The sequence below is a fragment of the Schistocerca nitens genome, chromosome 1 (genome assembly GCF_023898315.1).
Source record: "Schistocerca nitens isolate TAMUIC-IGC-003100 chromosome 1, iqSchNite1.1, whole genome shotgun sequence".
In the NCBI taxonomy this organism is placed as follows: domain Eukaryota; kingdom Metazoa; phylum Arthropoda; class Insecta; order Orthoptera; family Acrididae; genus Schistocerca; species Schistocerca nitens.
Window position 1 is genome coordinate 741,479,614 of NC_064614.1, and position 27,721 is coordinate 741,507,334.

Below are 27,721 nucleotides of genomic sequence, written 5' to 3' on the forward strand. Positions count from 1 at the left end.
TTGCATCCGGCGAACGGTCTACCCGACGGGACGCCCTAGTCACACGACTATTTTTATTTTGCGCCAGGGCTCCTACCAAACGGCGTAGAGTTTGCCGTGTAGTCGCACATCCACAGTCGCTGTGTAGACAGTCATTGACGGTGCAGTATGGCAGAGAGAAGACGCCTACCAGGCGCTCTGCGATGGATTGCCATAGGAAGAGTGGAAGCAGGACAGTCTCAAATTGGTGTTGACCGATAGCTTAATGTGAATCGTTCTGTCGTTTCTCGGATGTGGTGACAGTTTATAGAGACCGAAACTTTATTCCGAAGACCAGGCCAGGACCGACCACTTATGACATCAGAAAGAGAGGACCGTTATTTGGCTGTAGCTTTCTGTATTTGGCACGACGGTACCGCCTCAGTACTGCACGGCAGCTGGTATCTGACCTCACAGCATCCACTGGACCTGTTGTATCGAAGTAAACGGTGTACATAAGGCTTCGGCAGAGCGGCCTTTACTGTCGGATACTTGCTGTATGTGTACCTCTGACGCGTCCTCACGGAAGGGAACGTCTAGAGTTGGGTCGTTCACATGGCACCTGGACTGTCGAGCAGTGAGCCAATGTCCTCTTCGCAGATAATTCCCGATTTGGTATGGAGAGTGATTCTCGGCGGATTCATATCTGGAGGGAACGTGGAACGCGATTTTGTGACCCAAACATTGTGAAAGAGACTGGTATCGAGGAAGATTGCTAATCGTGTGAGCATGAATTTTGTCGACCACTGGAGCACATCGTCACGAAATTGTACGGGTAAATCGGTAAGGTTTAATTGCTGTCGGGTATTGTGACGAGATCTTGGGACCTCATGTGCGGTTACTGCGAGGTGCTGTGGGCCCGGACTGCGGACGATAGAGCACAGGTGGTTGAAGTTTTCTTGGAAACGAAAGATATCGCAAGCAGTAGAGCACATCTTGGGTGCACTTGGGAGACGGGTTGCATCACGTCACCATCCACGAACTACTCTCCAAGTCTTGCGAGCAGCTCTGCGAGAAGAATGGGCGTTATTACCTCAACATAAGTTTGATGACATCATTCACGGTATGCCCTATCGTTGTCAGGCCTATATTCCTGCTAGGGGTGGCCAAACACCACATTGACAAGGGAACCTCCCCATCGCACCCCCCTCAGATTTAGTTAAAAGTTGGCACAGTGGATAGACCTTGAAAAACTGAACACAGATCAATCGAGAAAACAGGAAGAAGTTGTGTGGAACTATGAAAAAATAAGCAGAATATACAAACTGATTAGTCCATGCACAAGATAGGCAACATAAAGGACAGTGTGAGCTCAGGAGCGCCGTGGTCCCGTGGTTAGTGTGAGCAGCTGCGGATCGAGAGGTCCTTGGTTCAAGTCTTCCTACGAGCGAAAAGTTTAATTTTTTATTTTCAGACAATTATCAAAGTTCAGGCACTCACACATAATCAACTTCGCTCTCCAAAATTCCAGGACATGTTCAGATTTGCTTGGACATATGAAGAATTTGACGGTCTACCCACGGAAAAATTTGAAAACGTTAAAAACATATGTTTTGACGGAGCACAGGGAAAAGTGTGCGACTTTTTTGACTTTTGTATTCATTTGTTGCAGTTTATGTGACAAACTCTTATGTTTTCATCACTTTTTTGGGAGTAATTATCACATCCACAAGAAAACCTAAATCGGGCAACATAGAAGAATCTTTTTACCCATTCGCCAAGTGTACAAGTTAGGTGGGTCGACAACATATTCCTGTCATGTCACGCACATGTCGTCACCAGTGTCGTATAGAATATATCAGACGTGTTTTCCTGTGGAGGAATCGGTTGACCTATGACCTTGAGATCAAATGTTTTCGGTTCCCATTGGAGAGGCACGTCCTTTCGTCTACTAATCGCACGGTTTTGCGGTGCGGTCGTAAAACACAGACACTAAACTTATTACAGTGAAGAGAGACATCAATGAACGAACGGACAGATCATAACTTTGCGAAAATAAAGAAAGTAAACTTTTCACTCGAGGGAAGACTTGAACGCAGGACCTCTCGTTCCGCAGCCGCTTACGCTAACCACGGGACCACGGCGTTCCTGAGCTCAAATTATCCTTGATGTTGCCTATCTTCGCGTAGACTACTCAGTTTGTATATTTTGCTTATTTTTTTTATAGTTCCACACAACTTCTTCCTGTTTTCTCGACTGATCTGTGTTCAATTTTTCAAGGCCTATGCACTGTGCTAACTTATAACTAAATCTGAGGGGGAAGCGATGGGGAGATTCCCTTGTGAGTACATTAACCAGCTGTGTGCAAATCCGTTAAGTTGGAAAAAACTAAGAAAACTTGTTGCAGTTGTTTACATTCTGTACTCTTTACATTGTTTTCAGTTTAGTATCACCTGTTTATAGTGTTTGTGGTAAAATAAACGCAGCCTTACAAAATTTCCTTTTGTTGCTTTAATTTTGGACACCAGCGTATTTGGTGGTGCGTTTTGTACGGCGTAATGGTGCAAACGCTACGTCCAGTGCACAATTTAAGACAATTCGTGCATGTTATATACACTCCTGGAAATGGAAAAAAGAACACATTGACACCGGTGTGTCAGACCCACCATACTTGCTCCGGACACTGCGAGAGGGCTGTACAAGCAATGATCACACGCACGGCACAGCGGACACACCAGGACCCGCGGTGTTGGCCGTCGAATGGCGCTAGCTGCGCAGCATTTGTGCACCGCCGCCGTCAGTGTCAGCCAGTTTGCCGTGGCATACGGAGCTCCATCGCAGTCTTTAACACTGGTAGCATGCCGCGACATCGTGGACGTGAACCGTATGTGCAGTTGACGGACTTTGAGCGAGGGCGTATAGTGGGCATGCAGGAGGCCGGGTGGACGTACCGCCGAATTGCTCAACATGTGGGGCGTGAGGTCTCCACAGTACATCGATGTTGTCGCCAGTGGTCGGCGGAAGGTGCACGTGCCCGTCGACCTGGGACCGGACCGCAGCGACGCACGGATGCACGCCAAGACCGTAGGATCCTACGCAGTGCCGTAGGGGACCGCACCGCCACTTCCCAGCAAATTAGGGACACTGTTGCTCCTGGGGTATCGGCGAGGACCATTCGCAACCGTCTCCTTGAAGCTGGGCTACGGTCCCGCACACCGTTAGGCCGTCTTCCGCTCACGCCCCAACATCGCGCAGCCCGCCTCCAGTGGTGTCGCGACAGGCGTGAATGGAGGGACGAATGGAGACGTGTCGTCTTCAGCGATGAGAGTCGCTTCTGCCTTGGTGCCAATGATGGTCGTATGCGTGTTTGGCGCCGTGCAGGTGAGCGCCACGATCAGGACTGCATACGACCGAGGCACACAGGGCCAACACCCGGCATCATGGTGTGGGGAGCGATCTCCTACACTGGCCGTACACCACTGGTGATCGTCGAGGGGACACTGAATAGTGCACGGTACATCCAAACCGTCATCGAACCCATCGTTCTACCATTCCTAGACCGGCAAGGGAACTTGCTGTTCCAACAGGACAATGCACGTCCGCATGTATCCCGTGCCACCCAACGTGCTCTAGAAGGTGTAAGTCAACTACCCTGGCCAGCAAGATCTCCGGATCTGTCCCCCATTGAGCATGTTTGGGACTGGATGAAGCGTCGTCTCACGCGGTCTGCACGTCCAGCACGAACGCTGGTCCAACTGAGGCGCCAGGTGGAAATGGCATGGCAAGCCGTTCCACAGGACTACATCCAGCATCTCTACGATCGTCTCCATGGGAGAATAGCAGCCTGCATTGCTGCGAAAGGTGGATATACACTGTACTAGTGCCGACATTGTGCATGCTCTGTTGCCTGTGTCTATGTGCCTGTGGTTCTGTCAGTGTGATCATGTGATGTATCTGACCCCAGGAATGTGTCAATAAAGTTTCCCCTTCCTGGGACAATGAATTCACGGTGTTCTTATTTCAATTTCCAGGAGTGTACATATACAAATATAGTCCGCAAGCTTGTATTTACTTTTCCTGTTCTAGTCGCGAATGGTTCGAGGGAAAAACGACTGCTGCTAAGTCTTCGAGTGAGCTGGAGTCTCTCTACCTTCATGGGCTTCGTGAGATACAACATGTACAAAGAAACAATATATTGGCTGACTGTTCTAGGAAAGTACGCCCTCTGAATGTTACAATTAACCCACATCGGGGACTGATGACCTCAGAAGTTAAGTCCCATAGTGCTCAGAGCCATTTGAAATAACCCACATCGTGATGCGGAACGCCTCTTCCAGTGTCCGCCATGTCCGCCACTGGAATTGGCAGAGCATCTCCATGACGCTCTCGCGCTTACGAAATGAACCAGCAACGAAACGCGCTGCTCTTATTTGGATCTTCTCTATTTCCTTCGTCAATCTTATCTGATAACGATCTCAGAATGAAAGTTTTATTAATACGTATCTACTGCGTGCTATTGACTAGATCACAGAGATCTTGCTATCTTCCATGAGAAAGCAAACGTCAGACTCGAGTGATTTGGCTATGAGATTGATAGGGTGCGTAGTGCGGCACTGAGAGGAAACAAATTTGAGAACAGAGTTGTTTTTTGCCAGAACTGTGTTATCTTAGTCGGGGTAAAAGATCCCATTTCCTGTGTGACGAACTTGGTTAGGACATTTCAGCACTTGCACTTCTACAGACGACAGTGCCAAATACGAGGAGCAGTCCGTGCTGAAGCTTCAGTTGGTGATAATAGACCAAGGCTGTAAAACGAAGTGCAGTTTAGAAGCTAATATTATTGTACCAAACGGACCGCTAACATATTAAGGGTGCATTTTTACGTGGTAGAGGTAACAGCCATCCCAAGTACCCTCCCTTCGACAGACAAACTGAAAAAGTGAACAGGCACGCCCAACGAGGGAAACAGCTGTGGGGATGCCCTTGCTGCGCGTTCCGGCAGTAAGGCAGCTGTACAGGCAGTGGTGTTGCGTCTGTTGTGTGACACGCGGCGACTCGTGGGGCCCGCAGCGCACGCCACGCCCACGACCACCAGCGATGCCCACGCCACGGTGGTGGGTCGCAACGCGATGGCAAACAGCGCCGTTCTGCCGCAGCGTGTAGCTCTGTACCGGTAGGGCACGACAAGCTTCTTGGGAGCCTTCACAGGACGGAAAAAGGGAAGAGTGGTGTTTAACTCCCTGTCGGCAAAGACGTCATCACAGTCACTGCATTAGCTCGGATTGCGGAAGAACAGGGAAGGCAGTCAGCCGTTTCGTTTTCAAAGAAACAGCACAGGCATTTGCCTTGGGTAATTTAGGGAAGCCACGCCACGGAAAGCCTAAAATTAGACTGAACTGTCGTCCTCCCGAATGCTGCAGAAGAAGACAAGTGAAGAACAGCGCAAATATCTTCCACGTTGCTTTCCGACGGCATCATTTCTCTGCAGGATGCCACAGCAGGGATCGTCAATATGCGGGGACATGACAGGAACGATCATTCGAAGCAAAGAAGTCTAGTAAACATGGCCTCTAAAACGTGTATCTTCATGAGCTATGAGCACTTTTTCAGTAGAAAAAGAGGGTTCAAATGCCTCTAAGAACTATGGGTCTTAGCAGCTGTCATAAGTCCCCTAGACTCAGAACTAATTAAACCTAACCAACCTAAGGACATCACACATCCATGCCCGAGGCAGCATTCGAACCTGCGACCGTAGCAGCCGCGTGGTTCCGGACTGAAGCGCCTAGAACCGCTCGACCACAACGACAGGCTCAGTAGAAGAGATGTGTTTCGCAGTAGCGAAGATAAACAAGTGCTCATAGTTCTTAAAGGTAGGCATTTTAGAGGCCTTCTTTACTAAACTTCTTTGCTTCGAGTGATCGTTCCTGCCTTATCCCTGAATATTGACTATTCCTCCTTGTACGCCGTGTATAAAAAGAAGGAAAGGAGGCAGGGAGAACAGGACGAAACGTCCGTCGTCGGAAATGTCGCTAGAGGCTGAACAGAAGATCTAAATTGATAAGGATAACGGCTGTGTCGTTCTCGAAGAAATCCTCACACAATTTGCCAGAAACGATTTAGTCAAACAACGGAAACCGTAATCAGTGTGGCATGACTGGGATTTGAACCGCTGTCTATCCAAACACGAGTCCATTGTCTCTCACAGCTGCGCCATTGCCCTCAATTAACGCAGGACAACTCGCGTAGACTCTTGCGTCGACCGTGATGTTGACACAGTATAGTTATTTAAATGGATCAGCGTTTTTTCTTAAAAAGGTGAGTACAGTGATATTATGCTGCTTAATGTTGCCACTGAATTATTTCCCAGAACTATCCAAGAAATGAGGCGCGGATCCAGGGTTAGACTCTAATGGGGAGTCACGGTTACTTACTTCCTCCTCCCCGCAAATGTAATTTGCTGTCACTCCCACTTCTAGCGCGCCTCAGTTGCAACAGCGATAACATATAAAAGGTGATTTTGCTAAATGGGTACAAACAGCAGGAAACCGTCCCCGAGAGGGTAAAGAGCAAGAAACATGGTGCTAAATGCGTTCCAGTTGCGGTACAGCATTCTCCACGATAACCGCCACTATCCATATCACAAAGCCTGCATTCAAGTTCTAAGGCCTCCTATTTTTTTTTTCTAATTAACTACTCACCCGAAATCGATGAAACTGGCGTTACTTCTCGACGTAATCGCCCCGCAGACGTACACATTTTTCACAACGCTGACACCATGATTCCATGGCAGCGGCGAAGGCTTCTTTAGGAGTCTGTTTTGACCACTGGAAAATCGCTGAGGCAATAGCAGCACGGCTGGTGAATGTGCGGCCACGGAGAGTGTCTTTCATTGCTGGAAAAAGCCAAAAGTCACTAGGAGCCAGGTCAGGTGAGTAGGGAGCATGAGGAATCACTTCAAAGTTGTTATCACGAAGAAACTGTTGCGTAACGTTAGCTCGATGTGTGGGTGCGTTGTCTTGGTGAAACAGCACACGCGCAGCCCTTCCCGGACGTTTTTGTTGCAGTGCAGGAAGGAATTTGTTCTTCAAAACATTTTCGTAGGATGCACCTGTTACCGTAGTACCCTTTGGAACGCAATGGGTAAGGATTACGCCCTCGCTGTCCCAGAACATGGACATCATTTTTTCAGCAGTGGCGGTTACCCGAAATTTTTTTGGTGGCGGTGAATCTGTGTGCTTCCATTGAGCTGACTGGCGCTTTGTTTCTGGATTGAAAAATGGCATCCACGTCTCATCCATTGTCAAAACCGACGAAAAGAAAGTCCCATTCATGCTGTCGTTGCGCGCCAACATTGCTTGGCAACATGCCACACGGGCAGCCATGTGGTCGTCCGTCAGCATTCGTGGCACCCACCTGGATGACACTTTTCGCATTTTCAGGTCGTCATGCCGGATTGTGTGCACAGAACCCACAGAAATGCCAACTCTGGAGGCGTTTTGTTCAACAGTCATTCGGCGATCCCCCAAAACAATTCTTTCCACTTTCTCGATCATGTCGTCAGACCAGCTCGTGCGAGCCCGAGGTTGTTTCGGTTTGTTGTCACACGATGTTCTGCCTTCATTAAACTGTCGCACCCACGAACGCACTTTCGACACATCCATAACTCCATCACCACATGTCTCCTTCAACTGTCGATGAATTTCAATTGGTTTCACACCATGCAAATTCAGAAAACGAATGATTGCACGCTGTTCAAGTAAGGAAAACGTCGCCATTTTAAGTATTTAAAACAGTTCTCTTTCTCATCGCTGGCGGTAAAATTCCATCTGCCGTATGGTGCTGCCATCTCTGGGACGTATTGACAATGAATGTGGCCTCATTTTAAAACAATGCGCATGTTTCTATCTCTTTCCAGTGCGGAGAAAAAAAATCGGAGGCCTTAGAACTTGAATGCACCTTGTACTACGGACTTGCCCCCGCGGCGACATTTTTATGCTGATTGGTAGCAAAGGCTACATGCTGATTGGTAGCAAAGGCTACAACAGTTCTCGGATATCTGCCATCCATCCTGTTCACAGATGCAGCTACGTCTTACTAGGTAAGCATTTTCAGTTGTTAAACGACTTCTGAAGCCGAACTGTATCTTTGATAGCAAATCGTGTGATGTACACAGCCTTTTCAATAATTTTTGCAAACACTGCTGGCATAGAAATAGGTCTAAAATTATCTACATTATCCGTTTCTCCCATTTTGTAAAGCGGCTTCATTACTGAGTACTTTGATCGCTCAGGAAACTGACCATTCCTAAAGGAAAAATTACAAATATTGCTAAACACAGGGCAAGCAAATGCAGCACAGTAATCTTTGAGTTAAATAATCACCATTTATAACTGAACAATTCACGTCTCATTTGGCGTTCCTCTGAAGGCGCTCTGCGGCTAAGCTTGTTTTGAAATTGCATGGCACTTCCGTACAGTACTTCGGTAAATCTTAAGTGACACAGGTGAAATTGGTATGTGTAAATCTTCTGAGTAGGCTCAGACTGTTATTGTTATTGTGTGTTTTAAGTTCGTAGCTAAATTGATTTTATGTGAAGATTGTTTTGAGATTTTAGTTGTTGTCAGTTTATCATCATGAATTTCGTTTAATGGTTCATTATATGCATTTTTAAGATAGATTTGGGGATTTAAATTTTAATGTCAGCTGAATTTTTTAACTGATACCGTAATTGTCTTGAGCTTAAATTTGACATCATTGTATCACCGCTATTTGTCATTAGTATTGGATCAGGGTTAATGTTTAATCAAAGGTTTTTGAAATGGTTACTTCTTTTTAAAAAAATGGGAGTTTTTGTAAATGTTGAGCAGGAATTTATTTTTAACAAGTTTGTTTTCAAAACATGTCTGAATTAATGTTAGTCCGGCACTTTACCACTTCCTACGGCTCCTGCCATACCAGTTGTCATGCAGCTTTATTTTCCGAAAGTCAGCCTCCGTAGCTGAGTGGTCAGCACAGGAGACTCGGCTTCGATTCCCGGTACTGCCAGAGATTTTTCCTTGGTAGAAGGTGTGGTACGGGGTGCACTCAGTCTCGTGGGATGAGCTACTCGACCGATTATTAGCGATCCAGGATCAAGAAACACGACAAAGACCGGGAGAGCGGTGTGCTTACCACCTACCGCATCCGATGACGCCATTGGAAAAGGATAAAGCCGAAATGTACCTTTTTGTTTTCCGAAACTTAGCTAAGACACTTGGGAAATGATATACGCAAAAATACAAACTCATGTAGTAAAATGTTCTGGGGGGGGGGGGGGGGGGTGAGGAGGAGACTCATGGGCCACCTGACGGTGTGCCCTCACCCCTAGTTCGGCCGTGCCTGGAAGAATGTAAAGCTGGAAGCCAAGGCTATTGCACTAGCTCTCATATCTGTCTCCGAGTTGCTTTTTTACACCACAACAGCGTATTCCGAACTCCCTGACGTTCAGTCTTAGCCCATTTGCTGCATACTTTTCCGAAAAGTTCCAACGCCATCATTTACAAGCTCGTCTTTTTAAAAACCTGCCAAACGTCTTTAAAAAGTACGTAGTTCCATTAAAAAATATACTTGCATCGGTTTCCTCCTTGGTACAAGAGTTAACAAAATTACGTGTACCTCTGCGTACTATCATTGGTCAAAAATCTCGTTTCGGTATCTTTAGCCGCCCACGAAATAAATCGAGTGTTATGTCATATGGTACTCGCCCTGTACACACAGTCTACTCTAGATCCATGCACTTCAAATATCTCCGGTCATCATTGTAAAAGCTTTCACAATCTTTTTACACCTGGAACAGTTAAAGGCTGCTCTTAAAACGTTAACCAACAGTAGTACCGCTACGCATTTAAATACCCAGCTAACGCATCAAGCTTTGGGTTTCAATAAAATTAAGATGTTTTTGCTTGCGCAATAACATTCCTCGATAAGAATTCTATTATGTAACTATTTCGTAGAATTCACGATTAATTATGGAGTAAAGAAGAATATTTAAAAGTAGGATTACCTCGTTGGTCGGTGACGGGTTGGATAACACAGTGCCAGGAATTTAAAGCCACTCTAAACCAAAATATGCATCGCCGCGATAAGATAATGTGTTTAAACCAAATTACATTCTGTTCTCAAATAGTTCAAATGGCTCTGAGCACTGTGGGACTTAACATCTGAGGTCATCAGTCTCCTAGAACTTAGAACTACTTAAACCTAACTAACCTAAGGACATCACACACATCCATGCCCGAGGCAGGACTCGAACCTGCGACCGTAGCGGTCACGCGGTTTCAGACTGAAGCGCCTAGAACCGCACGGCCACCACGGCCGGCATTCTGTTCTCAACGAAATGAATGGTTCAAATGGCTCTGAGCACTATGGGACTCAACTGCTGAGGTCATTAGTCCCCTAGAACTTAGAACTAGTTAAACCTAACTAACCTAAGGACATCACAAACATCCATGCCCGAGGCAGGATTCGAACCTGCGACCGTAGCGGTCTTGCGGTTCCAGACTGCAGCGCCTTTAACCGCACGGCCACTTCGGCCGGCTCACTGCCATGTATCTCTTACTGTAGTAAGACGTGGAAAGTGTAATAACGTGATCTATAAAAAAATACACAAAATTCTTCCTCGACTAAGATCAATCTCTATTTGGATTACTGCTTTGGTTAAGAAAATTACTACTTTTTTGCTAATAGTCTGCTTTATTTTACCCACCCTTCCCGTAAGTCAGTGTATCGTTAATGGCGAAGGAGACTTGAGCATTTCGTACCAGTATTAGTAACATCCTTCCTAATTTCATTTGTGCATGGTGCGAGGCTAAATTGACTAAGTTATATCTCCGCAGGTTCTCTTACTTCTCTGATCTGATGCTCATCCACCTCCAGCAGTAGGCGATACAAGAGAGCATCGCGGACAGGTTTCTTGTTAATATTACGAGAGTGTACGTTTCTAGAATAATCGAACAATGCATTGTGCCCTACGTACATCTTGCTAAAAGACCGTGAAGGTAAAAGATAAAATGAGAAGTTCGATCTCAAACGGAGTTCTTCTCGCACACTATTCGGCACAGGAACAGGAAAGGGGGAGAACAGGAGCGGTACGCAAAGTACCGTGCGTCACACGTCATAACGTGGTGAGCGAAGTATAGATACAGATGTATATCTTATTCTCGCGGTCCCTAAACGAGATATACAACAGAGATAGGGCAACTGTTGCGACGTGTAACTCTAAACTCGACCTCCTAAATATACAAATCAAGGTTTCGCTAGAACAGCATCGCGTTCTTCTATCGATTTCTATTTCAGGTCCCTGAACATCTCCGTTACATTTTCGAATGGGCTACACCGATCTGTTACGATTCCAACAGAGCGTGCCTCAGTAACCTGATCGAATTCCATCAGAATTCGTAGATGAGGACCGAAAACATTGTACCACTACTTTAGAACAGATCGCATTAGCGTATTGTGTGCGGCTTCCTTAAAACGTTAAGTCTTTCATAGACTTCCGTTGATTGCAGGTGTTCGAAACTGTTCACATTTTTAGCCTCGCACAGTCTATTGACTGCTCGACGAAGATGAGTTCTACAGCAACTACTCAAGTCCTGCTTTTAGTTCTTTGCCTTGTAGCATTTTTATGACTCTCTCCATAAACAAATCTCTTATCAAACGTATTTTCATTAAAAAAGGAAAACCATTTTACTCATGAATATTCCTTACGAATAAATGATTTGAAAGTGTAAATGTTTTACGAAAAACATTCTGTAAATAAGCTTTGGCGTACCTTTCAATAAACTTCATTTATTTAGGCAATAGTTCAGATAACAGATCAGTTAAATGTTGTATAGGCGACGCCTATTTCCATCGACAGTTGCATTAAGTTTCAGTTGGTAAGTCGTTCAATGTAACACACGAGCAACGGAAAAGTCTCAATTTACATACATTTTTACTCGGTTATTTCTTACCAGACCTCAGAAATACTCTTAACACTGAAGTCGTTCATAAAAAATTTCTATTGTGGAACCAAATGAGCAACACAGCACTGCAATAAAAATAATGGAAGTTGATATGTTTATCTTGATGGCTGAAAAGGTACGAAAATATATTTGTCACATTTTAAGATTTCTTTGTAACTGTTCGTCTGGCTGCAAGCAGTTCACCAATAACTTTAACGTGCCAAAAGTAAAGTCAAACGAAAGGTGTGTGCTGAAAGCCCTGAACTATGTCTACCGCTAATTTCGAGAGGTATAAATGAAACAAATGAAATCGCTTGGTAATTTTGTAGAAAGTTCTTTTCGTATTTAAATTATTACAGCCAACTTCACAATGCTTGATTAGCTAAAGTAATAATAAAATTAATAATATAAAAATATCTATAGACTGGGTCATTAACAGAAAAATATGTAATATTTATGCCAACAAGCCAACGGCCTTGCCGAAGTGGTAACACCGATTCCCGTCAGATCACCGAAGTTAAGCGCTATCGGGCTGGGCTAGCACTTGGGTGGGTGACCATCCTGTCTGCCGCGGGCATACTGAGGAGCTACTTGACTGAGAAGTAGCGGCTCCGGTCTCGGAAACTGACATACGGCCGGGAGAGCGGTGTGTTGACCACATGCCCCTCCATCTCCGTATCCAGTGATGTTGCCTATGAGCTGAGGATGACACGGTGGCCAGTCAGTACCCTTGGGCCTTCATGGCCTGTTCAGGGTGGACTTTATTTATGTCAACAAAAAACAGAGTGAATCGTCCATAATAATTAGCTGTCGGTTGTGAAAAGTAAATACGCAATGGACGCGTTAAGGAGATTCGAGGAGTCGTGATCTCTCATGCGAAATTTGTGTTTACAGAAAAACAATAAAACATATCGCAATATACGTGAATGTAGGCTTTCTTGCCGACATTTACGGACGAGAATGTTCTGTGTTTATAAGCCGTGTTAAAGCAAGGAGTGTTTCAACTTTCCTGCCCGTCATAACGATGACTAGCAGGAAATTTATCAAAACTTTGTTTGATGACATAGTCAATCGCTGATTAACCAGGTAGATTTTATCAACACCGTAATATGCCGCATATTATGGTTGCATTCCTCAGAGAGAAAGTAATTTTCAGTTACACGAACGTGCTGCGCGAGAACTAAAGAATCTCTGATAGATTTTTGTGTCTGATGTCCTACTACATTATTTGGTTGTGATAGGGGTCTCAGTAAGATAGAAATACAACATATCGGGTCGCAGCTCCTTTTACGTATCGGAGCGCAGTCCCTCTTACTACTTTCCAGTGAAAATGAAAATGTAGTGGTATACACAGCTGAAACGGAAGTTCAGAGCCATTACAAATTCTTCCCATTGGTTAGACACACCGAATTGCCTTTTAGTGCAGTGTGCCGAAGTCCAAGTTTGTGGCCTGCTGTTGTCGTCTGCACCCCGAAGACTAGTTCCATGGAATATTCCATGCTGGTTCTACATTGTGCAACTCTCTTCATAACCATTGCAGCCTAACATAACTAAATTTGAAAAATCACGGACACCGTATAACGTAACAAGCCATCAGACAAAATAAATACGAAACAACCGTCAGTCAAGTACCGGTTAACAAATGCTGTACTGCTGGTCCAGGATATCAGGAAAAGAACATCAGAAAAGTGGGAATGGAAAAAGTTCTATGTGCCATATTTTCACATAACGCGTTTTCGGTGTTGTGTTCTCAGTATTGTGTTGCATGTCGTTGTACTAGATCCAGGTACCATACCATGGAGAAGGTCTTTGAAATATGCGTCAATTAATGGCGCATGGTCAATGTGGCAATCTGTGCTTCCCTCTGGAGTTCCAAAATTTAAAAGATATGAGAAATGATTTTGGTTGACCAGTGTTCTATTGCTTAAAAATCTAATGCTCTGTTTCCGCACTTGTACTCTCACAAATACAACATAGTTCCTCATTATTAATAGCACTTAGAACAAACACTTTCTTCCTGATGTTTTGTACAAAACTGACAGTTCTGAGACCGTAGTTGTGCACAACATATAAGTTTATTCTTGTAAAGAAGAAAATAACAACCAGTTAATGTACATAAAACTGTTCATTTACACAAAATAGCGCCGCTGCCGGTTTCGAACCGACAAGTTTACCTGTAGACGACTGCTCGTGTTTGTATTGCATTTGTTTTTGTTTACAGTAGTAGTTGGGAAAAAATAGCCAATAGCCAATATAAACAACAAATGTACCATGTACGTGAACATCCGTCTGTAGATAAACCTGTCGGTTCAAAACCGGTGCCGGCCCCGGTGGCCGAGCGGTTCTAGGCGCTACAGCCTGGCACCGCGCGACCGCTACGGTCGCAGGTTCGAATCCTGCCTCGGCCATGGATGTGTGTGATGTCTTTAGGTTAGTTAGGTTTAAGTAGTTCTAAGTTCTAGGGGACTGATGACCTCAGCGGTTACGTCCCATAGTGCTCGGAGCCATTCAAAACCACATAATTAACACTGACTTTTTGCTGTTTTCTTGTTTGAAACAATCATCTCGTAAGAACATTCTTGTTGGCAACAGAACCAGTCAGTTTCGTTGTATGGCGCTTAGAACGTTCTCAATAAAGTATTTATTTTATACGCTGTCATTTTTTTGAGGTGGTGCGGTGAGCAGCGTAATTATGTGGTATCAGAATACCTTCTCAATTCTTTGGATACAAATAAAGACACATTGTTTTGGTAAAAGCTGAATCCTTATACGATCACTTTGTTCTGTCTGTTCGACTGTTAAGGCCCCTTTTTCTCAGGAACAGGTGGAGGTATCAACTTGAAAGTTATGTCAGCTGCTAATGTCAATCATCCCTTGACGCTGTAATAAATTTAAGCTTCTAAACCAATGCAGTCAAAAGATACGGCCATTTATTTCAAGTATTTCGATACTTGCAAACTCAGTCAGCAAGATCTACTGGGTATTTTCCGTTGACCCAGAATCACGAAACTTGACTAGAAGTAAGGCTCTACAGTACAAATAAAAGAAAAATCAGAGAATTGTGAATGTATAATTAAATCATGTAAAAAATATTTGTCATTTGCTGTCCGTATGTTTGTCGGATTGTTCAGACCTCCATTTCCCAACAACCAGTGAAAGTATCAGGTTGAAGTTTATGTCAAATACGGAGGTCTACAGTCCGTTGGCGGTGTAAATAATTTAAGTTTCTAAGTGAATGCAATCAAAAGACACAGCCACATATGTCACACATTTTGATACTCGCAAACTCACTCATCAAAACCTATACACGATTTGTTTATATAGACGTCAAGCCTGGAGGGTCTAGCAGTAAAGCGTGTGCCTGGATACCGAGAGGTCGCGGGATCGAATCCCGGTCGGAACACGGATTTCTCAGTCTTCGTTTTACGAGGGTCGTTTGAAAAATCCGTTCAAAGTCCGAGAGATGGCACCATCGGCGCGCATCGAGGTCATGTTTAGTTAGTAGCATCTTTGGAAAGAACGCACACCGAGTTTTAGCCATATTGGTCTATTTTTTGTGTTTCGCATTCGTGTGAATTAAGGAAGTCGAGTGATTGTCAAAAAATGGACGAAGAAGAATTTCGTGTGGTGATTAAACATTACTTTATGAAAGGCAAAACGCCTCAGGAGACTAAAGAGAAGCTTGATAAACATTACGGTGACTCTGCACCTTCGATTAGGACAGTTTATAAGTGGTTTCAGAATTTTCGGAGTATCCATATGGGCACAAGTGATGCTGAACATTCTGGACGCCCTGTGGAGGTTACGACTCCAGAAATCATCGATAAAATCCATGATATGGTGATGGATGACAGAAGAGTTGAAGTGTGTGTGTGAATGCTAGTGCTGTGTGCATCTCGAATGAACGGGTACATAATATTTTGCATAAACATTTGGACATGAGAAAGCTAACCGCAAGATGGGTTCGCGATTGCTCACGCTTGGCCAAAAACGGAATCGTGTGAAGTGTTGCAAGGATGGTTTGCAGCTGTTCAGGAAGAATCCGCGGTACTTCAAGCATCGTTTCGTTACTGTGAATGAAACATGGATACATTACTATACTCCGGAGACCAAACAACAATCTGAACAACGGGTTACCAAGAGAGAATCTGCACCAAAAAAGGCGAAGACCAGTCTTTCGGACGGAAAGGTTATGGCGACTGTCTTATGGGATTCGCAAGGGATAATCCTCATCGACTATCTGGAAAAGGGTAAAACTATTACAGGTGCATATTATTCATCGTTATTGGACCGTTTGAAAACCGAGCTGCAAGAAAAACGCCGGCGATTGGACCGAAAAAAGTCCTTTTCCATCACGACAATGCACGAGCACACACCTCAGCGGTTGTGGTCGCAGAATTAATGGAAATATGATTCCAACTCGTTTCGCATCCCCCCTATTCTCCAGACTTGGCTCCCTCGGACTACTATTTGTTCCCCAATTTGAAGAAATGGCTGGCGGGACAAAGATTTTATTCAAATGAGGAGGTGATTGCAGCAACTAATAGCTATGTTGCAGATTTGGACAATTCCTATTATTCGGAAGGGATCAACACATTATAACAGCGTAGGGACGAAGCGCATAAGTCTAAAAGGAGCCTATGTTGAAAAATAAAAAAAGGTTTACCCCAAACACGTAAGTAGTTTTTATTTTTGCACGGACTTTTCAAACGCCCCTCGTAACATGCCGTTTACCTCTCAACGATGTGAAGAGTCGCCAGAAGCAACACGTGGTTCGGATTCCACGCTAAACTGTAGGTTCCCTTTCCCCGGTTGGATTGCTGGGGCACGTTAGGGATGCGCAAGTCGCCAAAGTGTCATCCACTAGAAAGACTTGCGCCGGGCCACTGAGCCACAAGAAATTATTATTATATTATTATTATTATTATATTATTATTATTATTATATGTATACATTATTAAGTTTGTATGGAACCTTCCGAGAGTGAGTCCTATTCGTTTGTCGGATTTTTCCATTCGCCTGCCAGATGTCAGATTTGGCACTTACAACTTTCCCATTTTCACTCTTCACTTGACTTTTTTCAAAATGAGTCTGTATCGGTAACGTTACATCATCATCATCAGCAGCAGCCACTTGACGTCTCCACGACTAAAGGCCTCCTCCACCCATTCAACTACAGCAATGTGTGTTGCTCCTGGGTATTTTATCATGTCATCTAGCCACGTTCCATGGTGTCGTCGTGCACGGAATCCATCAAGGAACTTTCTTGGTTTATCTGCTATGCATTCGCCCAGCTACATTTCGTTTCAATCATAATTATGCCATGCACCCCAGTTTATTCCGGATTCATTTGTTTTCGTATGTCTCCCAGTATTTCCTAACATTTACATCTCCTACACTCGTTTAGCAATTCTCTGTTTCTGAATAGTTTTCGAATTAATAATAGTCGTCTCATTGTCATAAATCGGAACCTGGTTGTAATTTACTCTGACAGCAAACTCAGTTCTGGACACATCGGAAGCACTCCCGGCCAATTTTACTCTTCTGTCTATTTCTTTTCCTGGCCATCCAGTTGTTGTCTTCATTTACCCTAAATTCATAAATTAATTTATCAGTTCTATGAAAAACTTAATTTGTATGTTCTCTTTTTATGGTTTTAATCATACATTTTAGTACTATTTTAACTGAGTTTCGAGGTCTACTTTCAAACTAATTCTGCCGTGAAACGATTCGCGAAAAATGCGAAGTTGCACCGTAATTCAGAGTGCACGCTGAAACTGACGGGGTGAGTCAAAGCAAAGAACAGGGGTAATCAATGGCGTACCATCTTCCATAGGACCGTGTCTAGTAAAGTACTGTGCCTTCGGTTTTTCCTTTCTTTCTAAAAAAATTTGTTTATAGAAAACAAAATCCTGAAGGCGAAGAAGATATGCGCTTCATATCACCCTGCTACGAAGTCCCAGAGTTATGCATTTATTTTTATGACTACTCCAAATTTTGTACGCCGCATTCTCGTATTTTCATATGGCTGTGGAAAGACCTTAAATGCAGTGCCGTATACTCCTAGTTATGGTGTAGGGAAAACACCCTAAATGAGAACCGCTAGACCGAGATTAGAGGGAAGAAAAAGAACAAACGCAGGGTTTAACGTCCCATCGACGACCAGGTTATCAGAGAGGGAGCACATGTTCGGACTGTGGAAAGATGGGAACAGAAATCGGCCGTGCCGTTTTCAAAGGAACGATTCCGGAATTTGTCTTTCGCTGTTTTATGGAAATAACGCAACGGAAAATCTCAATGACCGGAAAGGAATCTGAACAGCCATCCTTCCGAAAATGAGTCCAGTAGCATACAACTGCGCAACCTCGCGATTCAGAGACTACGGGGGACCACGGTTCCAAGTTTATCGTGCACCACTTTCATGTAGTATTAGGTTGGGCATGGTGATCTGGTAGTGAAGAGCGTGCCTAGTCTTCGAACATCAGTGATATGAGGATTCGCTAGGAACGACACGTTGCTACGATTCCAAGTCAAACTACAGGTCCACTTCCCTGCCTGGGTGAAAGGGTTAGACCAGGGACACGCAAGCAAGGATGGCTTTTATTACTGAAACAACCCGTTTCCGGCTATACGGTTTTGTTCCACGCCAGTTTAACCTATCTCTTAAAACCGCTCAAAATAATCAGTTTCTGAAATAATCGATTTTCAGTTTCTTATTCCTATTACTCCCTACAATAAAGGTAAAAATCGAACAAAGATTGAAAAAAATTTTGACTCTCTTAATTTCAAGCTACATAAAATTAAAATATTAAATCAAGTTGGCAAATGAAAGAAAACTTAGTCCGTCCACCGTTCGCTGCTTTTCTCGAAAAGTCATGAGTGGTTGAATACTATAAAAACGTCACCGGTATTCTCCTACTGATTCCAGTTTTTTGAAACTCTGCTGAAAAATGTTGTCATCGGGAATCACACCACTATTTGGGCATAACGAATAGTCACTGCTAAAGGGTGAACACTTTCTCGTGTTAATTTGCTTTCAAGGGCTACAAGCAGATAAACATAAAGGGATATTACGTAGACACAGGCAGCAAATCAGTTACTTTCCATTTTTACTGTATACTGTGAATGAATTGCTAAGTTTTTAATTTATTGCTATTACCATTATTTTCTTCGTCTTCTATTATTTCATAGAAATGGCAGATAAATATTTTATTTCTTAAAGCAAATGAAGCATTGTGCTTCATGGCTACGGCACTTCCTAAAAATATTTTCAGACTAGGGTTGGTGCCGGTCTGCAATACAATGGATGTCCGACAATCGCGGGGACAAGCCTAACACACGTAAACGCTTACCGTAAGCCGCGGTGGCCGAGCGGTTCTAGGCGCTTCAGTCCGGAGCCGCGCGACTGTTACGACCGTAGGTTCGAATCCTGCCTCCGCCATGGATGTGTGATGTTCTTAAGTTAGGTTTAAGTAGTTCTAAGTTCTAAGGGACTGATGGCCTCAGATGTTAAGACCCATAGTGCTCGGAGCCATTTGAACCGTAAGCCACGACTAACGGCAACAGGGACGTCATTGTCTCAGCAATGCTGTATCAGTTTTTACACAATGCGTTTGTTGCTCGTTTCTATCGACGGTGTTGTTACATTAGCATTGATCTATTTTCCCCTTTTCTTTAATAGCGCAATATTTTACAAATAAAAATTACTCCTTTTTTTAAAAAAATGAAGAATTTTAGCACTGCTGCTATGAGTAACTGATATTTCGGTTATTTTAATCGGTTATTAGTAAAAATAAAAAACACCAAGTACAACAAAGAACAAACAAATACCGAAAAGTACTGATTATTCTGAACCAAAATACCGTAATCAGTTTTAACCGGTCGGTATTTCCCACACCTATAAGTAAATTGCCGAAGCGGCGTCCAGTTAAAGACTTACAGCCGCACGATTTGTCATTACACTAGGCGACAAAGCCGGCATTGCCCGGGTATTCATTCTGCCAGTTTTCTATTAGAAACTTACAGTTTCAGTACGCTGGGCGCAGCTGCTTCGCGTCTCTACAACGCGATTTTGTAAACGTCTCTGTAGACTGCTATTGTTTTCGCCCACAGCCGTTTGCGCTTCCCAGCTGAAAGCTGTCAAAAGCGCTGTCAGATGTTAGGGATTTCCTTGTGTTGACTCGACTGTAGCAGTGACTCGGTAGTAAAGAATAAATGTATTAACACTTTATGCACGATGCGGAATTTTTTCATGCATCTCAGTGTTTATGACGGCATGTCGCCTGATATAAGTATAATACAATGATATAATTTTGTAAGTGCACTCAGCAGCGTGTGTGGATACTTTTTGAAAAATGTGTTGCGAAAAGAGGTGGTATCAAAGAAGTAAGTTTTGCACGCGTCTACGTGTTCGTGAGGTCATATCTCCTGAATTGTATGTGGTACCGTGATATAATTTGTATGTGCATTTAGCGGTAATATGTTGATACTATATGCGAAATTTGTTGCGAACAGAGTTAATAGAACAGAGGTAATAAATTTAAACGTCATGCATGAAGCGGCAGTTTTTCACGCGTCTCATTATTTATGAAGTCATATCTCCTAAACTACAACAGGTAGGTGGCTCTTACCCCTCACAACGATTGTTGCCTGACAGGGATATTTTTAGCAAATCTGGGCTGAAATTGGTTCAGTGGTCTAGGAGGAGCCGTGGAACACACACACACATTATATATATAACATGGATTACATACATACAATTAGTGTTTCGGAAATATTTTTCTAGACAAGTTCACTTTCTATTGGAGTTCTATTTCTAGTGCTATGGAGAGCACAAATGAACGTAACGACTGAATTGGCTAGTTTATTGCTTTCCACCGATAGCGTATGGCAGGTGTTCAATGAAATCACATACTTCGTGCGGAATCGTGGCGACCGCACTAAGCAATAATGTAGTGGGATTATCACATTAGTATAGGCTACTACAAAACTAACTTGTTGATTACGAGGTTGCGTTCCAATGCCATTTAAAAGATTTCTATGTTTTACAGTGCAAGTCTGTACAGATGAATAGACAATACCTTTAGGCAGGACCTGTGCAATTTATTCTAGAAACCGGCCTACTCCGTCTGCCTACACGTCTGTCGGTATGTACCAGCATATTTCACCGGTAAGTCATGTGTCCGAGTACCGTCGTAAGCGGACTTTTAATCTGTATGTTCTTCGTCAATATGACGTGCTTTGTTGTTTTATGGACGCAGTTGTACGTGATGTTGCCATCGTTAACTACATAGGTTCGCCAGTCGGGAGAAAACCAAATTCCCCACCCATCGACGTACAAGAAGTAAAGGATTCAGATCGAAAGCCAAGTTGTTGTTCTAAAGCACATGAGACATTCATCTACCAACGACGAATCACCAACTGTATACATTAGTTTCCTAATATTTTAGCCAGAATTTTGCCCCACTATGACCCGGTCACATAGTGCATATGCAATATGTCATCTAAAGAGCTCGTCAATTCCCAAATGGGTAACTGATTGCCCGTCAGAGGCACAGCTAGTCAGCATTGAAATACGCGCAAGTCAGCTGTTTATGGTTTTTAGTCAACCGGACCAAAAGCGAGAGTACAAACCATCTTTGAACGATGAGTACGGAAAACATCGCTCCTAAAAAGGGCAATTCTCCCCCCACCCCCGTTCCTTAGATAAAAAAGGTGTACTACAGCAGCATCTACATCCAGTACCCTGAGAACTCTGCGAAAACACGGTTTCCAAGAGTGAACAACGATCCCCAAGCTTTTTATATTAGTCATTATAAGAAGTGATCACATAGGATCGTCGGCCTGTGGAAAAAGTTATACGTAAAATAACCAGTTGGTGTTTCGGTGGAGGCGTATCACAGAGTCGAGAAAACAGGCAAATACTCAAGTACAGTTTAATACCCATAAAAAGTTTCACACTTGACAGGTAATGTCCCTTATCCTAGATTTGCGGTCCACATCTAAAGCTCAACATTGCGTCACTAGGAATAGTCCAAAGAATCATTTACCTCAGCAATCTTCCGTGGAAGTACATATCTTGTTTGTGGGATAGTTACAACACAATTCTGCGGAATAGCCCCACGCAGGACTAGTTTCAAATGAAGCTGCAGCAAACAGTCGATAAAATGTTGAAAAAAATTAATTGAAGTTTGCGCGTTTACTGTGGCTAAATTACTACGAAATACATATTTTAAGGCCTGGTGTGAAAAATCTAACAGTGCTAGACCACACAGGTAGGTTTCCTCGACAAGCAAGAAATGGGTGCACTTCATAATGACTCCGTAGTATCCTCCAACAAAATGTTTTAAACAAGAGCAGTAAATGAAACAGATTAATCTGTTCTACTCTGCAGTTGTCATGCTTACAAGAAGTAGCAAAGCCACTAAAATTTCAAACGTCACGGGGTGTCTCCCGTTAGTTGACGTACTACAATTTCAAACGACGAACAGTCGCGGTGTTGTTTAACTTTCGTTTCAGCGTATACTTATTCCTGTACGTATATATCCAAGCACTTCCCTTTTAGAAAGATGTTGAACGGTTTCTACACTGCTCGCTGCAATCAGAAATCTGCTCAACAATGATAAGCATGGAATTGCGCTCCAAATCATAGATCACAATAATTTGACGCTTTTTCGTTTCTTTTGTTATTCCACTAAACCGACGAAACGTAAACTTAAGGCTTTTACCGAAAGAAGGCCTTTTTATTTAAGCGACAACAGCAACAAAGCTGCCAACAAGACAGTGCGCAAATATCACTCTAGTAGAAATAGGCTCGAAGTAAGAGGGGTAACGTTGTGGCAGTTGAACAGAAAAGGACAGTATCACTACAGTTAGCAAGAAAGTTTCCCTCAAAAGTACCGGAAAATTGGCTGTCATACTCGGCAACAGTTTTGTCGGTCGCATCTTATGGGTGACTGAAGTAAATCAAAAGATGACGAGACACGAAAAGAAGGAAAACAAAGTTCCAATCTTTAAAGTAAAAAGCAATAATTTTCGTGATGTATTGGCATAAAAAAGAATGGTAAATTGATACTCACTCTGGCAAAATCACTGAAAAACAACTGGTTGCGGAGTAATAGAGACGGCGCACGATGACACGTACTATTCTTGAAAGAAAATTCGTTCTCTTACGAATTATGTGAAAACGAACGCACGATTTACTCAAGCGACAGTTTAGCACAAAACATAAACTGACAGATGTTCCAGCGACTTGTCCGGTCAGCGAGCGCTGTTCATCTGAACTAGCGTTCCCGCTGTCCCGTTGCCAGTTCCGAAGGTTGCCGCTTGGCGCGCCAGCAGACACGTGGTTGAAGTGACTGCGGAAGCTCGCGAAAGTAGGCGGGTGGTCCTTTCGTCCGGCAAGCAAAGTACTGCTGTTGCTGGTGTAGCCACCGGTCTGTCACAGCAATTTGTCATTGAATCATGAACTAGTTCACAAACATGTAGTAATAAATTATTAAGTTGTACATACCGTAGAATCGAGAATCAAATATAGGCCTACTATTTTCTTACAGACAGTCACATCAGATAATAAAATACACAATATGGGACATAATAAAGGAGGAGTCTGGTAGAAGCAGAAATGAAGAGGAGCACATAGCATTAGAGTAAATGATAAATTAGTAACAGATGCGTGCAGTGTTACAAAACTTTTTGGCAAGAATTTCATGACTGCTACCGTATTGAAAACGATGGCATTGCCAGTCTCGTTAGATACATCCATGGTATATCTCAGACCAGTCAATATAAATAACTTCAGTAACGTCACTATCCCACTCAATATGTCAGTAGAAGCAATGTCCAAAAATTCTAGTGGTTGTGGTAGTAACAACAAAGTTAATTAAAGCGTGTGCTTCTTGGTTTAGGAACATAAGTTCTCTATGTAGCCAGTCATTTATCAGTGGAGTAGTTCCTGAGTGGTTGAAATACGCTGAAATTAAGCCTCTGTTTAAGAAAAGAGGTAAGAAACACAAACACATTTCTCCCCGGTTTCACTTTTGCCAGCATTCTAAAAATTTCAGAACAGGTAATATACAGTAAGCTTCTTAACCATCTAGCAACAAAAAATATATTGTCACAGTTCAGATTTCTAAAGAGTTCTGATATTGAGAAGTGAGAATGTACTAAATCCATAGACAGTAAATTACAGACTACTCATATATGCTTTGTGATCTGTCAAAGTCATTTGACTGTGTAAATTACAATATCATTTTAAGTAAACCAGAATACTGCAGTGTAACAGGAAATGCCGCAAATTGGTTCAAATCCCATATCTGTGACAGGAAACAAAGGGTGTCATTAGGAAAGAGGAATGTCAGACATTATCCAACTGTCACCTAATTACAAGTGGTGTCCCACAAGGTCTGAGCTAAGGGCCCTAACTTTTTCTTGTGCATATCAAGCACCTTTTGTCTGTAACATTATCAGATGACAAGTTTGTTTCGTTTGCAGATGAAACAAACATTGCATAAATACCAAATCAATTATGGTCTTAGAAAGACTGATTAATCAAATTTTTACAGACATTAATAAATGGTTCCTAGCCAGTTATTTGTTATTAACCTATGAAAAAATATGCTAAATAAGTGTAGAATTTTCTCACGAGAGTGTACTTAAAATATTATGACAAAAAGATAGAATATAACAGTATTAAATATTTGGGATTGGAACTTGACAAAAAATTCATTTCAGAAGAGCATACCACAGAACTGTTAAAGCACCTAAGTAAATCTCTATTTCTGATGTGAATCTTGTCAGACATAGGTGATATAAAAATAATATACTATGTGTACTTTCATTCCATATGGGATTATTTTTTGGGGTAAATCATCAAACCATACCAAAGTTTTCTGGGTCTAAAAATATGTTTCATGAATAACAATTAATTGTTGTATGAACTTAAGAACATCAAGCAGAAACCTGTTTCGGGAACCGTGGGTTTAACTACTACTTCCCAATGCCCTTATTCCTTAATGAAATTTGTCATTAAAATTATATCTCATTTTTGAACCAACAGCTCAGTTCATGGAATCAGTAGCAGAAATAAGAATAATCTTCACAAAGATTTAAAGTCACTTGCTTTGGTCCAGAACAGTGTGCATTATTCTGGAACAAACATTTTCAATAACTTACCAGCAGCAATAAAAAGTTTAGCTAGTAATACAGTTCCATTTAAGAGGAGCCTAAAGGACTTATTAGGGCCAACTCCTTCTGCTTCATTTCTTGGTAGAACCAGCTGATGTGATATGTTGCTAATGATATTAATAATGTGAGTATTAGGACAATCTGACTTCTGTACAAATTTAGTGCAGTAATGCAGCCCTTGTAAAGAAGTACTGTAAAATGATTTTTCTATTTGATCATGCTTAGCTACAATAGCTTAAGAATTGTCATACGTACATCAGTGTATTGAACAGTTACATATTTTGTGACAAGTTATTTACTACCTTTTAAATGAAAATATGCTTAAGATTTTTTATTTATTTCTTGTCCATGGGGACTCTTTCACTTAGGAGCTGTGGAAGGTACATCACCATATTTGTTTCTATTTGTGAATATTTATTATATATTCTTATTTTTCTGACATGTTCTACATCCTAGAGGTTCTCCTCCCTATGTACAACATGTTCATCTAATCTAATCTACTGTCATAGGAGTCCACTTTCATTCAAGGAGCTTACATTTCCACATAACAAATAACTGTGAACTTACGTGAAAAAGTAGCCTAATCCATTTAGCTACTATAGGAGACCCTATTTCTGACTCTACTGAAAATTTTATAAAATAGCATTATTACTCAGCTCAGCTGCCAGAGAATTCTATGTTATAGAATCAGTATGGAGAGGTCCATGTATACAGGGACTTACATATTTTGTGGGTCTCTCTTTAGGCCTTGGTAACAATCAAGCATGTATAAAAGTTGAAAGAATGAACAAGCAAATACGTAAAGTCGTTGCCGTAAAAATATCCCATTTAGTGTTAAGAATGATACAACACTGATCTCAGTTCATGGACTTTTAGCATCAGTAATTGAATTGTGACTTTCCTTTAGTCAGAAATATGCTTTGAAATTGATGAGATTGGCTTAATGATACTGTAAATCTAGTATGTGCTCTGTACAATAGACATTTATCCACTCTTTGAGTACTTCACAACTTTTTAGTTTGAACACAAATTTGTTCAGCACTAGTCAATATTACTTAACATCTTATTATTGAGAAAACTTCACACAGATGACATCAAATAGTAGTATAATTTTGTTTTCGTAGAAACTCCTTCACATAGTCATAGTATAGAAGTTCTCAATCAATTAGTCTCTTATTGATATTTTGAATTTATTCTACATCTGTTATTGTTTTTGTGTATCTCAATCCTCATTGTGCAGCTTGATGCCAGGATGGAATTTTCCTTTATGGAATAGTGGTGTATTTGTTTGCTGCACAAGAGCAAAATTCATTTGCTAGTATAGCAGCTGTCACAGATTCATGTGGGAGATATGAGGGTCACTACTGCATATGTTCATACAGAAAATGTAGAATTTTATTTCCTCTGAATAGTTACCTGCATGATTTTTAGTGTCTTAAGCCTTTTTTTGGTTGGGCACCATTCTCAGGAGACCATAAAGTAAACTGTTGTTGTTGTTGTGGTCTTCAGTCCTGAGACTGGTTTGATGCAGCTCTCCATGCTACTCTATCCTGTGCAAGCTTTTTCATCTCCCAATACCTACTGCAACCTACATCCTTCTGAATCTGCTTAGTGTATTCATCTCTTGGTCTCCCCCTACGATTTTTACCCTCCACGCTGCCCTCCAATACTAAATTGGTGATCCCTTGATGCCTCAGAACATGTCCTACCAACCGATCCCTTCTTCCGGTCAAGTTGTGCCACAAACTCCTCTTCTCTCCAATCCTATTCAGTACCTCCTCATTAGTTATGTGATCTACCCATCTAATCTTCAGCATTCTTCTGTAGCACCACATTTCGAAAGCTTCTATTCTCTTCTTGTCTAAACTATTTACCGTCCATGTTTCACTTCCATACATGGCTACACTCCATACAAATACTTTCAGAAATGACTTCCTGACACTTAAATCTATACTCGATGTTAACAAATTTCTCTTCTTCAGAAACGCTTTCCTTGCCATTGCCAGTCTACATTTTATATCCTCTCTACTTCGGCCATCATCAGTTATTTTGCTCCCCAAATAGCAAAACTCCTTTACTACTTTAAGTGTCTCATTTCCTAATCTAATAGCCTCAACATCACCCGACTTAATTCGACTACATTCCATTATCCTCGTTTTGCTTTTGTTGATGTTCATCTTATATCCTCCCTTCAAGACACTGTCCATTCCGTTCAACTGCTCTTCCAAGTCCTTTGCTGTCTCTGACAGAATTACAATGTCATCGGCAAACCTCAAAGTTTTTATTTCTTCTCCATGGATTTTAATACCTACTCCGAATTTTTCTTTTGTTTCCTTTACTGCTTGCTCAATATACAGATTGAATAACATCGGGGAGAGGCTACAACCCTGTCTTACTCCCTTCCCAACCACTGCTTCCCTTTCATGTCCCTCGACTCTTATAACTGCCATCTGGTCTCTGTACAAATTGTAAATAGCCTTTCGCTCCCTGTATTTTACCCCTGCCACCTTTAGAATTTGAAAGAGAGTATTCCAGTCAACATTGTCAAAAGCTTTCTCTAAGTCTACAAATGCTAGAAACGTTGCCTCACGTGTTCC

General features: G+C 42.4%; 1 protein-coding gene across 1 annotated transcript in view; it reads right to left on the reverse strand.

Annotated features, from left to right (window-relative positions):
• Window positions 1-23,211, reverse strand: part of LOC126260308 (uncharacterized) — a 692,222-nt gene extending 669,011 nt beyond the window's left edge. The window contains exon 1 of the mRNA XM_049957636.1: window positions 23,018-23,211. The gene's annotated coding sequence lies outside the window, so the exon portion shown is untranslated. The remainder of the gene's footprint in view (window positions 1-23,017) is intronic.
• Between the last annotated feature and the right edge of the window lie 4,510 nt (window positions 23,212-27,721).